This window comes from Athene cunicularia, assembly GCF_003259725.1.
Source record: "Athene cunicularia isolate RWA chromosome 14 unlocalized genomic scaffold, athCun1 chr14_part1, whole genome shotgun sequence".
NCBI classification, from domain to species: domain Eukaryota; kingdom Metazoa; phylum Chordata; class Aves; order Strigiformes; family Strigidae; genus Athene; species Athene cunicularia.
The window spans coordinates 2,040,644-2,053,340 of NW_020799118.1; positions in this window are offsets into that span (position 1 = coordinate 2,040,644).

Sequence of the window (12,697 nt, forward strand, 5' to 3'; positions counted from 1 at the left end):
TTTTTTTTTTTTTTTTTTTTTTTCTTTTCCCCTCCTTACTTCTCTTGTGGGTACATAACTTAGAGGTTATTTTTTTTTTTTTCCTTAGGTCTTTTCCTGACTTTATTCTTTCTGTGTATACAGGAATCATTTTTATCAGACGAGGCTTATAGCTATTGAGAAAGCATGTGGCTGTTATGTCATGACCAACCATTCCCATGTCAAGATCCCTTTTAAATTTTTTTTGTAAATCATAGTAACACACAAACTCAAATTATTGTTTCTTTAAATACTTTTGTAAAGGTTATTTTCCTCCACAGTACTTCTCTTTTTTTTAAAAAAAAAGATAATATAGTAGAATTACTGGCTTAAAAATACTAGCTAATAAATTTCCCTTTTAAAATTGCAATAAAGAAAATAAAACCCTTGGCAATCTAGAGCTTCAAGCTGATACTGACAGAGTTCCTGGCAGCGTTGCTCAGTGATTTCTGGCTTTGAATGTATGATACTCGTGGAGAAAGCTACAACTACTGGCAGGATTTTCTATAGACTGAGGGCCAGGATCAACACGCTCCTAACAAGCTATGCCTGAGTTGCAGAAATGCTTCAGTGACTGATGCATTTGTAGGAAACATTGCTCTGGTGCAAAAAGCAGTTGCAATCTCTGTAATGAATTAGTTGTGTCGGAAGCAAGTGTGTATTGATTGTCTAGATAGGATTACGAATCGCCAAACCCAGCTCCATTTAACAGATCCATTTAATCCATTTACTGGTTTCTCGAGTGAGATCCCAAACTATGAAGCACTGTGATGTGCTGCCCCAGATAAGAGCTTTATGGTAGAGAAAGTTCCATATGTGAAAGTTTTTCACATTTCAAAATTAAATTGGCTCAGTTCTGCACTGGAGTGAAACAAAGAATCCCTGAAGTTGTATAAAATAAAATAAAATAAAATAAAATAAAATAAAATAAAATAAAATAAAATAAAATAAAATAAAACCACAACAAACGAATCAAAAATCCCACTCAACAAAAACAAAATAACAGAAAAACACGCTTCTATCCCCTGCAATCCTCTTCCACCTCTCCCAGGGATCATGTAACAGATTTCACTGAATTTAAACATTTTAATTTTGACTTTTAAGGTTTACTGTGCGTTACCCTCAATACAGAGTCTTTTCAAAATGAATCGTAGTAATGCTTCCTTCTATCAGGTCAAAACAAGCCGCTTTGGACTCTTTCGAAATGTCTGCATCTTTTCTAGAAGGTGTTTCAGGGGGATTCAGTTAATGCTTTGATTCTGAAGGAACTTGGCATTCTGTTATACGGTTTGAGCAGAGTCTGTCGAGTTTGGAGACATTTGGAAGGAGCAGTTTAAGGTAGCTCTTGGTAGGAGGGGGTTTCCAGGTCAATGTCACCAGGGCCAAGATTTCACCTCTGAGCAGCCAAACCCTGTTATCGTCCTCTGCTCGGCATGCTGATGTGGGACAGTGCGCTGTACGCAGAGCCTCGGCTAACAAAGCAAATGGTTTCTGTTGCCCCTTGCATCTCCCCGAGTTTAGCTGAGAGGTGACTTCCCGTGGAGGTTGACTCCTGACCCGCTTTCATGTGTGGGGAAAGGTTGTTTTTCACGTGTGGTGCAAAGCCATGGGAAGTGAAACCCCAATGAGCTTTCACATCGCCACTGGCGTTGTTTGCTTTTCAACTAAGCTTGCGACCATTGCTGGGGAGAACCTTACCTCCTTGCTAGACTCGTTGTCATTAACGAAACTATTTGCAGTAATGCAAATACTGGTCAGAATGACTTACTCTTTCTCAAAACCCGTGTCTTCAGACACCCTGGGATTTTTGTAACATGTCATTCTGGTGTGAAAGGAGTCTTGAGCAGTTGTCTTGTTATGCCAAGTCCAAACAAACCAAACCAAAAATTAAATTGCATTTACATATATTAACCCCCTTAAAATATTCATCAGGGCTGTCAGTTGCTTAAAAGCTCCTCAAGATGTATTTGTTTTTCATGTCCTTTTCCTTTTCTTCCTGTTTTGCTGTGTGGCTCATCTGCTGGAGTTTCCCCATTATTTTAGTGTTATTTTTCAGGATGAACAGGGGAGCCTAATCAACTTGAACTAAACCTATTCATTATTTTACATATCCCTATGGTGTCCCTTTCAAGGGAAACACGAGCAGTTTTCACATTGGAGACAAAAAATATTTTCAGCCTTCTAAAAGCTGAACGCAGCACTGCATGGGAAGGGCATTTTTCATTTGTAATAGTGCGCACAGGCTCCACGCGTCCGAATCAAAAGCAGCTTTCAAGGAGATAGTTCAGCAGCACTCGCAGCTGGCAGTACAAAACCAGAGCGGCTCTATCAGGAGGCAGTCTGTGCAAGTCTAAAAAGGATTAGCTTGAGTGACTTCCATTTTCTCCCTTCTGAATGGATGAACGTGGTAGTTATTTCCTGCGGTTACGTATTATACATAATTATGCCACTTGCGTGAATTATTATTTTTTTTCCTCTAGGAAAGCCTACATGGCTCACTGATGTTTTTTTGTTGGTTTGTGGTTGGTTGGTTTGTTTGTTTTTGTTTGGTTGGGTTTTGTCGCACCTCATAACGATGTGTGACGGGAGTTTGTCTGCCTTTGAAGAGATTACAGGTTCCCAAGCTTCAAATTCCTTCTGCCCAGGAAAATGTTCAGGTGTGCTATGACAGAAGTGAGCTGGTAAATATTCCAGTCATATTCTGCAACAGTTTTAGGTCCTCCATGATGTGATCATGAGTTTAGTATGTTTAAATACTTTGTTCTTTGTCAAAAGTAATCTCCAAAGTTGGGTGTCTAGAAATCAGATACGGAGGCGTTTCTTTGCACAGAGAGCACATGATGATGTTCTTTTCTTCACAGGAGGAAAGAACAATCAGGAAATCTTCTCGCTCAGGTGCCCCAGTTTGACGCAGTGATTAACCATCTAGTTTGGAAGATCTCACTTTGTCTCCTCTCTGGATCTTGGTCTCAGCTACTTCTTCAGGGCTTCTTCAAGAAACACAAAAGGAACAAACCAGGCAACTAAATAGCTCCAAAAAAAATGTGGCATCTCTGAAGTGTTTGTGGCCATATCTACAGGTATTTAATTGTTCCTTCCACAAAGTCTAAAAGAGGATTTAACCAGTCCGTTGACGTCGGTTGGGTCTAGCAGTTGTAGCTCTTGCAGCAGAACAAATGTATGGAACTACATCAAAGCCACAACTCTCTCCTTTGATTTGGGTTTAGCTATTTCCACTTGAAACAAATGTTCCACACGTAGCACACTGCTGGTTGTAGAAGCATGTTTATCTATAATGCAAATTGTGGGTGAATAACAGCAATAGGAAAGAGGATTTTTTTTTTTTTTTTTTTTTGTCTGTTTAATTATGCAGGTGTGAACATGGACTCCAACTGCCTTTGGGACAATATTATTAGAACAAAATCTAAGCAAGAAACACGTAATGGGATTTTGTTGTGGATTATGTTTCATCATTAGGTGAAATGCTCCTACCTCTTAGTTTCATATATATTCCACTGCTGGCTTTGGTGCTCGCTGTATGAATTGTGGCTCAGGTGGCAATGCGTTTCCACAAGGAGACAAGGTGATAACTCTTCTGGCTGGTTATCGTTTTCTCAAGAATAAATCTGGAGGGATGGATGCGAAAAAATATCATTGGATCAATGGCAATACAGGCAGAAACGGTAGCCACTGCAGACAAGGGTGTTTTTTCATTTTCCTTTATTTTGGCGAACACGGTCTTTCATATACGTTGTAGATTGTGCAGGGCACGTGAAGTGAAATGCAAAGGTGAAAGAGGAAGAAAAAGCGTCAATCTGTGGAAGTTGAGTTTTGAATTATAGTGTCTCATAAAAGCCGCAATAAAGACTGGGGCTCTGGTATAAAAACACAGGGAGGAACTGTCGCTTTCCTGAAGAGATTTTAATATTGGATCCCAATCCTGCAAAGAATTAGACCATTCTTAAGCTTAATGCGTATGTTATTGGAGTCATCAGAACTCCAGGACTCTGAATTGCAGTCTTTATTGCCGGAATACTACATCTGTGGAGATGAATGTCTTGATAAAGTTAATGTGAGTTTATAGTGTAAAAGACTTGATGTGAACAGAACTTGTGTTCACAATCAGGGCTACAAAATACCAGTGTATGGACAAAGGGACTAGAATCACAGATGATGCAGCAAAATAGCTACAAGTTAAATTCCTTTGTGTCTGTCAGTAGTGCCGATACTTACCTTTTCAACCCCTTCATTCTTGAATTGCCCCATTTTGTTGTTTTACTCTGGCACCTCATTTTCTTTATCATTAGTCTTCTTAACTAGACAAAAACTCTGGGTTTTTGCAGGCTGCTCAGTTTGGGGGGAAAAATCGGTAATGGAGTCAACTCTCTAGATTGCAGTACTTTATGTAGAAAGCACAAATTAAAGACTTCTTCCCCCAGATTTCGTCGTGCAACATTTCACTGAAAAGTTTTTATTTGCTTGCCTTTTTTTTTTTTTTCCCCCGTAGGAAAGCAGTTAAATGATTTCTTGCTTTCATTCTCTTTTCTTGCAATTTGTTGGATGCTGTTCTTGCATTTCTTTGTCTTGTGTTATATTTAACACAATAACCAGAAGATCTCTCTCTCTCATTTTAACTCCTAACATTCCCTTATTTTGAATTACAACAGTTTTCTCCGTTTAGCTTGAGGCTTATAATTTTTCATTAAATTTTACTTAAACAATGCTACGTGCACTGGCATTGAGATTGGATCCAGGCTGTGTCTCTAGGCTGTACAGTTGCGGTGTCTCTTTTTGCAGAGGTGAATTCCATGTATACAGGTGTATTTCACATGATATGATAACTGTAAAATCTTTTAAATTCCCTCCTTGACGTCGCTTGTCAATGAAGGTTTGCACGTTTCGTGCGTGGTTAGGAATCATTGCTTTCTGTATTTTATTCTGGTGTCAGGGCCAGGATACAGTAAAGGTTCCTGTGAGTGCCGAGTGGCAGGATCCCTGTGACTGCAATCATTCGGATGGGGAAAATTCCCGGCTTTGCTTGATCTTTTATTCCAGTGCTGTAGACCCTGTGGTGTCATCAAAGCGCATAGCACGCTTGCAAGCAGAATGCCAGCGCATGAAGGCAAAACTGAAATAATTGAGCGAAGCTGAGAACGGGAAATATATTTGATCTACAAGTCAGTTGCCTCAGATGTGTTGATATTGGAGCCTTTTAATACCAATATCTGGGGAGAGGGCGGAAGGAGCGTTACGGGAGAGGGGGAAGTCATCAAGCGAAGCCTGTAGGAGTTGCACCTGCTCTTGCCGTTAATCAGTCTTTGAAGACTGCAGGAGAGGAGCTCCAGCCTCGTGGCACTGGCTTGGAATTTGGCAATGTAAGCAGATGTTATCCTGTACCTAACAAAGAGAGGATTATGAATCTGACAAGGCTGGGCATATGGGATAAAGTAATCTTATGAAAGACTGTTATCTGTTCTCCTAACAGGGAAGCAATGGTTGCATATTTTTATCTTTTTATTTCTTCAATAATTTTAAGCAGCTGTTCAATTTTCAAAATGTGACTCAATGTACACTTGCAGTCTCTGTAACTGTAAACGTAAAGTCAAAACTCAAGGTAAACGGATCATCTTCAAATAGCAGTTGAACTATTAGCGTGTTGCAGAACACGATTTCTCTTTTTGCCTGTGGATCTGCATTTTTTTCCCCCTTTGCACGGACCTAGTTTTGATGCTAGGAGAGGTCATGTAAAAGTAACGTGCAGAATAGTTCTCCGTATGCTCTCCAGTGTCAACACCAACAGGATTAACTGATCTGTGGGAGTGGAGCAGTTCTGGAAAACAAGTCTGATCTCATACCTGGAGATCTGATTCTTTCTGTGCAGGGAAGGCTAGAATCTTGTGAACACTGCTAGAGAAGTTGTCAAGGAGCAGACTGGTACTTCAAGGCAGTGCAATTTGTGAGATTTCAGGCGAGTAACAAGCGCCTAGTTTTTATCTTGTGAGGAAACAGGATGAACTTCAGATTATAAAATTCAATATAGGAACAACAAGCCATAGCAAATTACTTGTCTCAGATTTAGTTGCTTTTAAAGTTTATCCATTTCTTCTTAGATCCCTTTGCATAAAACCCTGCTTGATTATTTAACCCAGTTGACTTCCGCTAATATTACTTTCATGGTAATTCTATTTCTGATGTAAAGTCCCTTAGAAACAGGCTCCACAGACTTGTTGGTAGTCTCATACAGCAGATGAGGGAGGAACACAGCTGTTACATATCTCGCTTTATTTCATTGTGATTAACAGATGCGTGCACTAAAAACTATGTCTTTCGAGGCTTTGTTTAATAGTGCAATGGTTGGTCTTGCAATAACTCAAATTTGTTGAGATTCCACAAAAGAAGTTCTGAACTGAAATCTGTTCAATTTTAAAACTTTTTGGCCATGGTAAACTATTGAGATTCCACAAAAGAAGTTCTGAACTGAGATGTGTTCAATTTTAAAACTTTCTGGCCATGGTAAACTGTTGGACCAAACCGAACGCATAAGGCAGATTTTAGTAGTAGCTGTCATCGTAGGAGATGAACCTGTCTCTCAAAAACCCCTCCAATGCAAACTAGACTAGAGGGGGTGCATTGTCAGGACCCCGAGAGCACCAACAGGCTTTAATGGCTCCGAGTGTCACCACCCCCTACCCCCCATCCGCTGCCCACCAGCCCCAGTGAAGCTCAGGCCCTGGTTGGAGCTACACTGCAGGGTACCTCTCCGCAGCCCTGTTTGAGGAGTACAGGGGACTCTTTCCTTGGCATGGGATTTCGTGTTCCCACCAGCCTGTGTCCTCTCTCTTTGAGCAGGCTGATGCTCTTTCCGTATTGTCCCATTCCTGGTCTCAGACGTGTGGCGTGGAAGGCAGCCGCTGGTCACGGGCAGGGCTGTACCCAGTTCCTGTGGCGAGACAGCTTGTGGTCGTGAAGCCGGGTTGGCAGTGTCAGCACAGATTTTTACATTTCTGTTATGACAGCCTCTTCTACTAAGAACATTTTGTTGAGGTTAGCTTTGGTCTTATTTCAGTGCCGTTAATAGAAAAGACAAAACCTTTTGCTTAGGAGATTGGCTTAGTTATAGGTAGATAAGCCCATTAAATATTACCTTGTTTTGTGACAGACTTGCTTATTCAGTTATCAGTTTTACCCCTGTATAGCAGGAGGACTCTCTTTAAGTATGCAGTGACAAGCAGATTTATAAGGCTCCAACCTGTGTAGGAACTGTACAGCTGTTAAGTGCAGTCTGTGATAATTTGGGGAGGGGACGAACCCCTCTAACACACGTGGTTCCTGGTTTTATTTTAGTTACACTAATGAAAGATTCACAGTGTTAGGGATAACTGTGGGATCTTCTATAGCTTTCCATTTCTAGCTGTTTTTTCAGAGGGGAGAAAAATACAGAAGTGAGAAGAGAACAGGGAAAATAGGGAAGGGGAAAGGTAAAGAAAGAAAAAATGTGGCAGATATGTTCTAATAGAAGTCGTAAAGTTGGAAGGATTGGCATTGCTGTAGATAGTTCAGGAATTAAATTCTTATTTTCATTGGACAGAGAGAGAAGAAAGCTATCGCTCCTCTCAACCGCTGCCATCCAAACGAGCGTTATCCCACCTCACGCTCCAGATTGTGCCTTAGGGCATGCTGTACCCTAAACAGCACATGTAGTTAAATAACAGAGAGCAGACAGTCCAAATCTCTAAAGAAACTACACTGAATCCATGGAGGGCCTGGAAGAATGCCAAGGTCCGTACTGCTACCCAGGTACTTCTGTCCTGATTCTTCTTTGGTAGAAGATGAGCTTAAAGACATACTTAAAGAGCAGCTGCTGTCCATCATTTTTATCAAGGATACTGAGTTTGTCGAGAGGTCTGGGCACAGCAAACCCTGCGAATGTAAGAATGGTTCCTGCTTCCGCCCATCCAATTTTTGACTCAGTGATTTGTATCCATGTGTTTGTGCGTGTAGAAATGATGAACAGTCCCCTAACTCAGCAAAGAAAACTTCACTTTAATCTTGACGTTGTGAAACTACAACAATCATGGTTTTCTACCACCCTCTAGACATAGACTAGCCATGTTTGCTACGTCCACAGCGTATGACTTGTAGTTCCTCGATGGGTTAACAGTCCTTAGAAAACCCTGGCATTGATTGCAGTTAAACCAGTTAAGCTTCCTGCTAAGATAACTAGTTCTGGGGTGGGACATAACTTTATTATAGCAGTACAGATCTTTTCAGACATCAGTAATACAGCCAAATTGGCCGCAGTAGTATAACCAGTTTACTGCTATAATAATTGGGTATCCAAGTACTATTAAAGTGATCTTAGGGCTGGTGTTGCTGTAGATAGCTCAGGAGTTAAATTCCAGACAGCGTATTCCAGATCACTCAAATTATCATTTCTTTAGATAAAATGAGTGGCAATGGTGTAATGTGTGTAACGAGGTCTTCAAAAGTGTTTAGACCAGAAGGAGAGGCTCAGAATGTGATCTGTCTGTTGTTGAGTTGCGGGTGGAAGCATGGTCCAAAGATTAAAGCAACGGTTGGGAAAATTTATGTCTTTGATCCTAGACTTTGGGCACCACATCTGCGCGGTGTGACCTCAAGAAACTTGTTTTCCTGTTGTATGTCTGCTTGACGTTCCTTAAGCTTGATCCTGTTCTAGATTCTTCCTGTCTGTGTGTAAAGTGCCTAGAGAAATTAATTCAAACCATAAGCATCTTTGGCATAGAACTGTGCAAACCGTCCTTTTGACGGGAAAACTCAAAACCATACATTTGAAACACAGTGTTGGGTTTTGATTCTTCCCCTTCCCCTAAATAACTGGGGGTGTTTGTTGTCATTAAAATGCTTGGAAATAATTGTCATAAGAACACGTAAAGTTTCGTATCAGCTGGATAATGTATCTCATCTCAGCCTCTTCGGAACAATAATAGCAGTGAGGAGCACTGCTTGGCCCAGTTCTGCTAGCTGATGTGAAAAGAGAAGTTTCATTTCTCTTTAGTCTAAGCACGCTTGACTCCCTTCTGGTTGCTGGGTAATCCTGGCACTTTTATTAATTGACACCAAAGTTCTTTTACTTGAATAGGTACTATTTGCTGAAAGACGAGTGGTCAGATTCATTATGCTAACTTTATGGCACACTGAGGCGGGTTTTTTTTTTTATATGTTTAACTTACCTTAAATTCATCCGTAGCAGTCTTAAAATTCTTAAAAATCTTAACATTTCAATAAGATGCTAAGAAAAAGGTTAATTTCATAAGATATAATGCTTGACTAACCATCAAGGCCTTGAAATCCCCCTGCTTTGTTTTATGTTAGATAAGCCTCGTATATGTACCAAGTAAGGCTTGGCCCTAGATTTAAATGGAGGCATCAATCCCTATTTTTATCCAAAAGGAGTACAGTGACACAGAGCCTCCTTTTGTGTCCTTCCTTTCTTTTTGGAAGCTCGTGCAGTGCTTTTTTTCTGTACTTCTAGTAGATATTTATTAAGTCAAATATGAGAATATAGTGAAATGTATTTCTTAATATGCTAATAAGGGCAAAAGTCTCCCCTCTCATGAAATAACGTGATGACCTTGAGTCACTTGAGTTATTTATGCTCAGATACGTTTGCCAATGCTGTGCTCAGCTGCCTCTCCCCAACTTTCCCCTAAGTGCCCAGCACTTGGCACCTCTGCTGCAAAGAACGGTGCACCTGTTTTAGCCACGCGTTGCGCTCATGAAGGAAAAACAAATCAAACGTTTGATGCCAACTGTTTCCAGATGTCCTTATTAGTCCAATATTATTTGATTTAGCAAACGTAGCCCTGCTATTTTATCTAATACCGTTGAATCTGGTTTTTAAATCCCAGAGGGTGTCAGAAATGCCCCGTTGTTATTCCCTCTGCACATTTTTCAATCATACCTAAAATTGCTTTTGCACATAGAATTTACAAGATTAGGTTACAATTAGCTGTCTTGCTGGATTTTGATTGCATCTGTGTGAGAGGGAAAAAAAACACAAAAAAAATCTTTCTGCTTATGAATGAGTTGGCTAGTTGTGCGTCCGCACTTGGCATGCAACAGTTCTTAGTGGTTTAGAGTATGATTTTAATGACTCAACCAACTTCGCTATGTTTAGACTTAATATAACAATGCAGCGGGAACAGGAATATTAGCGCTGAAGGAAAGAAATTTCTGTAATCATTTCCACCTTGCTTTCAGTACAATAAAGAAATTAGCAGTAGATTTCATGCACCAAGTAGAGAGGAAATGTCTTTTCCCTTTCGCTACACCACCACCCCCTTAACCAAACAATCTCGTAAATGGTTCTTAATAAAAATATTTGTGATGTGGTAAATAATTTTGATTTATTTCAATCGATGAGCTTCTCGAAAACAGTTTTATTTGACCCTGCCATTTTTAAATTCCACTGTTCAGGCATTTTTTCTCCAGCTATACTGAGAATTTAGAAGAGATCCACTCTGAGGGAGGATTATCTGCTATCTGCCTAATACAGATTTTCCTGCTTCTCCTAAAGTATTCAGTGCTGAGGGCTGTAAGAGCCATCTTACTGAAATAGATGGGCCTCAAGTCCAGTCCAAAAGAAGTGTCTATATTATTTGTTGCTGTCTGTTACACAGCATTATCTTCTCCTTGAATGTACTAAACAGGAGAACAGTAAGTGACAGATAGAGGGATAATCTAGTGTATGTCACTGCAGCTCCATCCAGTTGTGGAATCGGACTGAAAACTACCTAGCTTTCTGTTGTACAAACCAGTGGAAGACTTCCCAAGCGAATTAGAGCCTACGTGCAAAGAAGACACATCCCAAACATTTGTATGAATGTAAATCCTTTCGTGTGAAGGCTTGGGATGGGGACAGAAACATGCAAGAGCTAAGCAGTTGGTCTTAGCTTTAATGTACATTCCTCAGCTCTGAGCTTTAGAGCCAGACAGTTGGTCTTAGGGTTAATGAATGTTGCTCAGCTCTGAACTTGTTCAGAAACGGTCTTGAAATTCAGAATCGTTCTTGAAATGTTCTGTTCAGCCCTCTGCGTGCCCTGTCACTCTGGCTGCGCTAGAGAGCTACAGGACAGTGCGAAGGATATTTTTCTCTGTACTTGGACCAACTCGAAGCAATGGTGTTCGTTCCTGAAAGGGAAAACTACCAGTCTTTTTAAAACGGTGTGTACTTGTCTTATGTTAAAAGCAATCACATCATCCGTGTTCCCAAAATACAGAACTGCATTTCACTGTCAGCGTGTCAGGTATTAGCATTCTCTGTGCTGTAAGAAGGCTGTACGGTAAGCTTTAGACTTAGATAAAGGATTGCCTCTTTCCTTTCCCTGTTCCTAAAAGTAACTCTCCTCACAGATACTGTGAATGGGACAGGATGGTTGAAATTGGGCTAATAATGCTTTATATAAGATCGCATCTTTTCCCGTTTGTTGTGCCCTAATTCTTTGGGTTTTAGGGCTTCCCAGCTTTTTCTCAGGGCTCCTAGATGTGTTTTCTGTTTGTGTCTTAAACTCAGTAGTCTTGAAAACTCAATAACTTCTCCTGTGAACAATAAAATCTTCCCCTTTTTCCACCAAATCATAAGTCCTCTGAATCCCTGAATCTTCTTTAATGACTCTTAACGCTAACCTTACAGACATATGTATCTATATTTAAGGCAAATATTTCAAAAGGTAACAATAATCACTGAACTAGAAGTGAATAGAAGTTTTAGCATTGTTATCAGGGCTTTAAACTACTGCTGAGACCTTTCGGGGAAAGAAAATCACTGTAGAATCTCATGGCTTGTGTTATTTTGGGTCTTCTCTTGAGCTACTGCTTCCTCTACCTGAAAAACTGTGATGTTCATATTACTCTGTTATTTTGCCGGATGGAGGGAGGTTTGATCCTTCCTGGCATAGAACGATACAGTGGTTTTTGAGGGCATATTCGTATCAGAATGCCATGCTGCAGCTCTTACAGGGGAAGAAGTAAGGAGAAAAAGGGAGCTACTGCTGTGTGGCCACAGAAATATATCACTGCTTGTCATTAGGGCCTATGCAAAGACTACTACCTTTAATCTTCAACTAGGGTACAGTTTTGATTCCTAAAGAAGGGCTGCTTCTAGGTTTCTAATTCGGCAAGGACCGATGCATGTCAGGAGATGAGAGATTTGGCATTGTGAGAAGGGTTTGGTGTCCATAAATACCTGGTTTTGTTCTGCGTCAACAAGGGGTAGATGAATTTTGAACCTAGAAGGAAACGATCTCTGGTATTACAACTCTTCATCACATCAAGATACCATGATTCTAAGATTTACGTTTTCTTACCAGCTTACACTATTTCCCCCCCCCCCTTTTCTGGTAATGGATTAGGACAGCTTGAGCTGGGTCGAGGAGGTGTGAAGAAGAGAAAGTAGAATAATGCCAGTAATTTCTTTGCCTGGGGGAAAAAAAAAAAAAAAAGAAGAAAAAAGAAGCAAGCCCCACAATTGCTATGGGAATACAGGTGCTAAAGTGCTTTTGCTTCTCTAATCTTTCTGACATCTGGAATTGCTGAATCCAAGAAAGATATACCAGTGCTTCAACAGATCTGTTCAGTAGAGTGTGTACATAGATCAGATTTAATTCAACTAATGGAGGGGAAAAAAAAAAAAAAAAAA